This window comes from Parasteatoda tepidariorum, chromosome 9, assembly GCF_043381705.1.
Source record: "Parasteatoda tepidariorum isolate YZ-2023 chromosome 9, CAS_Ptep_4.0, whole genome shotgun sequence".
In the NCBI taxonomy this organism is placed as follows: Eukaryota; Metazoa; Arthropoda; class Arachnida; order Araneae; family Theridiidae; genus Parasteatoda; species Parasteatoda tepidariorum.
Window position 1 is genome coordinate 59,917,668 of NC_092212.1, and position 5,147 is coordinate 59,922,814.

A 5,147-nucleotide genomic window follows, 5' to 3' on the forward strand; every position below is an offset into this window, starting at 1 on the left:
TGAATTTTCAACTTCATTTTTTGCTTATTATAGTATTTTTTTAAAATTCCGTCAACAGCTTAGTTTTTAACATATTCTTTTTTCATGTTAAGGGTTTGACAGAATTGAATTTTTGGATTAGTCATTACGAAAATCCAAAAGACGGACTCAAAATTGCGTGCAAAATTCTTTTTAATTATTTATTTTCAGCTGTTAATATTTTGAAGATACTCAAAGGAAAAGAAAACACTTTTTATCAGATAAAAAAACAAAATGAACAACAACAAAAAGCTGCAATTAGTAAAATTTATATAACAATAATTGCTGGAAAAAATATGTGAAAACTAAAAGGCTTCGTCCCCTGCACGATATCACTCACCAACCCCAGTAACAGCTACGTATTTATTTTTATTTTTTTGTTTGCTTCATAATAAATTATTTTGCATGAATTATATCAGGAATTTCTTAATGTCGACATAAAACAGTTTTTTCTACGAAAGTTGAAATTATTTATTCACTTCTATATGTCCAAAAAAATTTATAATAATTTAGAATAGGGGCTAGGCACCCTGCTCGCTACCGATCACCAACTCGGATGATTGCTTCTTCGCAATAATTGCTAATTCTTCACTGTAATGATTCCGGATAAAATCACCTTAAAACGTATTGGCACCCTGAGGGCAGCATCCGTAAAATCCATCTTAGCCGTAAAATTTTATACCGTAGTTTTTACAGTATCGCTTATTTAATTAAGGCGATTTTACACTAAATCTTACCATATAAAAATTGCACTATATTAGGTTTTTCGTCTCCTAAAATTTTGGGTCAAAAAGCACTGGCATACATACATAAAAACTAGAAGACTTAGTCCCTGCTTGATATCGCTCGCCAATCCTCAATAATTGCTACGTGTTTATTTTTCGTTTGCTTCGCAATAAATTATTTCATTATAATTTTATCCGGGAGTTTTTACAGTGCTGTCATAAAACAGTTTTTTCTACGAAAGTTGAAACTATTTATTCACTTATATATGTACTAAGAATTCGTGTTTGCTTGCGCTTCCCCCGTTTAAACATTTCTCTCAAGATTCTATTCAGATCTAAGAGTAAACATTAATTGTCCGAAATGTGGGGGTTAGATATAGTTTGTCTAAGATAAGAACTCCTCCCGCCACAAAGTGTGAGGTCGTCTGGTTCTATGGAAACAAGAATGGCGCATTTTAGAGAGGGTAGCTTCACTCTAGGACTAACACAATAGAGCGAAGAGATTCCCTTTCTCCTTCCGAACCGAGCCGAAACCACCACTCCAAAACAGTGACCCCACACCTCTACTTGAAATAGTCATCCCTCGTTACCATGGTCACCGTCACAGGTACGAATGTTTGGAGGAGTTCTTATTTTAGACAAACTATACCCGTTTCGTTGCAGCTAACCAACTTCAATGATTGCTTCTTCTTAATAATTGTCAAATCTTCAGTGTATGGAATTCCAGGTAAAATTACGGTAAAAAGTACTGACACCCTGGGTGCAGCATCCGCAAAATCAATTTCAGCTGTTAAATTTTATACCGTAATTTTTACACTATTATTTATTTAATTACAGTGATTTTGCACTGAATCCTACACTATATTAGGTTTCGATCTCGTACCGTAAAATTTTGCGGCAAAAAACCTGGCACACAGTGTGCCAGTACTATTTTTACATTAAATAAAACCTGTGCATCGTGCATGAGGCTAATCGTGAAGCTCTATATCATTTAACGAATCTCTTTAACGGTATTTCATAATAGCATATTAATGCAATTTACATTTAAAAAAAATTCAATTTTTAAAACATTAATGAATTTAGATACCGATTCAACTAAATCAAAAACTAAGTAATAACAGTATGAAAAATAATTAGTGCAGCTAAATACCTTTAAATTAAGGATAAAAAATATTTCATAGGAAGAGGATACTTTTATGACTTTTATTAATTTTGTGTTTAATAAAAACGTCTACAAAGCAGTCTGACTACAATATGCGACAACTTTATTTTTATTTTATGCAAATATATTCACTTAAATTGAAATTGAGGTATGGATGAAATGACATTCAGAAAAAATAAATAAAAAAATTTTCAAACACAACAATAGTGGCTGTCAGAAATAAAAGACTTTTGTAGGAATGACACGTAAATTGGAAAGAAAAAAATGGTATTCACAACTTTTTACAAAATTTGTATTGTTGCAATCACAAAGGTCACAGAAGAAATCAATTGTTTCATAAGTGGTTGCAGACAGTCGGCTGGAAAGACCCAACTCCTGCGATTTGAATCAAAAGACAATAATCATATAATCAATAAAATTAGTAGATTAGGAGAGAAAGAGAGCTGTGAGAATTTATCTAACATTAGATCGTTGAGGGGTGCTTTAAGTTTTATTCGGCCAAATTTCAATTCCTTTTTTAATTAACAAGATGTGCACTCAAAATGTAAAATGTATTTTCATAAATTTTCAAAGAAAAAAAAATACAAAAATTAGTTTAATCAGGGTCTGAAACCTGAAACATTAATAACCTAAACATTTTGGCAATAAATTGTCAAAATGTTTTAGGTCCTGGAAGGCCCTGAAATTTTTTTGGGCCTTTGGCTGCAATCTAATTCTAATTCCAGGATATGGTCCTCGGTTCATTGTTTTGACAGCTCCATACCCTCCAACTGCTACGGAATTTCCGTAGTTTCAGAAATCTTCTTTTCAGACGGTAGCAAAATTAATGTCTTAATATTTAAAAAAAATTAATTTTAGCGTAACTTGTCCACAATTACTTATAAAAGTGCAGGCCATATGGCTAGATTCTTGAGTTCTGATAAAAGTTTTGTGAGAGATCCATTTGCTTTAAAAATTTCTACTTTGGTTCGCTACCACTAGAAAGAATTATTTTCAAAATTCTCATAAGTTGGAGGGTATGCAGCTCTCTAGTTTTGACCATTCACTCACTTACTTATTAGGTCGTTCGTTAGTTTATCAATTCGTTAATTTGCAAAACTCACGTCCCCTCCTATATCCCCCTGCAATTTTTTAATTAGATACCCAAAAATCTGTTACTGATAAAAACTTAAAATTTATATAAAAGTTTGAATCTATTCTTGCTCTTAAATCACGATTGTCGATTAAAATACTAATCACAAATATTTATCATTTATGATTTTCAAAGCAAGAAAAAGTTCCTCTTGGCTAAAAGAAGAAAAGAATAAATAACATTTTAACCATTTTTATAATAAAGCTATTAGTTAGCTATAACTCTTAGCTATAATTTCATGACGCTATTGCAACTGGCTTCATGATAGGTCGATTGCAACTGGCGTCATGATAGGTCGAAAGATAAATATTGATTACAACAATAATTATTTTGTACGGATTTTTTACCCCGTACAAAGAACGGGTATTCAGCTAGTAGTATGATTTTTTTTAAAGTCATTTCACCGGTCATTTATCATGATTCCTTTATTGATCACTTTACCGGTAAATTTTATCATAAAATTTATTTACTTATTTGTATTCGATTCAACTAATAATAAGTTTAAACTACTAAATTATATTAGCATAATAATTACTAAGTTATAAATTAATTTTGAATACTTATTATCGAATATTTTACGGAATTATAAGCGAATGCATTATTCTAAAGCGATATTACACATGAAAGTATTTAACTATCGACGATGCCAACCTTCCTCTATCAAAATGTTCTTCTTATTAGAATCAAGTTAACTTGTCTTATACAATAGTGAATTGGTAATAAATATTTATAGTTATAGTTACACCACATAACTGCACTTCCAGAATTTTATCTGTGATAGAATTCGATGAACATTTACCATTAGCTGACTTATGCTGATTTTTTTAATATATTTTTTTTCTCATTTTATTTTTTCATCATTTTTGTTTTGTTGTTTATAAATCGGGAGACTTTTATTACATCACCGGATTATTATTATTATTATTTGAGCATTATAGTTAAAGCCATTCAACTGTTTAATGTGGACTATCCATCTATGTTGGCGGGTTCATATCATATCCGCAGGTCATGATTCAAGGGATGTATTTGTCGACTATGTTAACCTTCATCTATCACGAGACACCTCTTGTTGAAACAAGTTAACATGCATTATATACTAGTGAATTGGTATTTAATATTTATGTGGTAATTACACCACACACTGTACCTTTCCATCGAGAACAACCTCACTTTTTATTTTTCACTTTTTTCTTTTCGTCAGAACCACGTGCACTTTTACCTAATAAATAAAACTTGTTATATATCATAACCCTCGTTGAATAGAAGATCCATCTAGATCATAGGTTCCCAAAGTGGTGCAGGTGGACCCCAGCGGTCCATAGGAGACCACACGGGGGTCCACGTAGACGTGAAACGAAAACAGGGGTTCACAAGTTGTAGGTAGGGGTCCACGAAAAATTTTCTGGTTTTCATAACAAAGAACAAAAATTTTACTAGGTAGGTACTCAAAAATATTCCAGACTCAGTTCAAACACAGAATTGAATAGAACAATAGGTAATAGTACAAGTGTACACCACATGTCGAGACTTGCAAAGTGTCGCCCGTGCGCCCACTCATTCGGGATGCTTGTTTAGACCTGCAAAGGGATGAAATGCGACTTGCGCTGTGCTTGCAATCTACATTAGTATAAATACGAATGCCAAGAACAAAACGTTACTCATTTGTTTCCGGGATTTCAAGAGTGGCGCTAGATTTAGCCCGACAGGGGGTCAGCAATGCCCCGACAGGGGGGCTAAGATAATTTTGAAAATAAGCAATAATTTTTAATATACGAAAAATAATTAATATGACATAGACATATTTGTTCTGATAAAAAATTTATCATGATTCAAATATTAACAAAGAAAAAATATAAAAGTGATATCTGAATAAATAAATAATATATGCACATCCATCATAAGATTCTACAGTGTTCTCAATTAAATATTCTACTCAAACAATGCAACTCAAACAATAAAAAGTTTATGCACAACTAGAAAAAATTCCAAAAATTCGAACTTACTACTACTAATGTTTAATTCCGTAGCCCTGTAATTTTGAACCTAATCCAGCAGACAAGAGAACTCCAGGATCAAGTAGCGGAAGAAATTTTTGCATTCGTGGAGGACG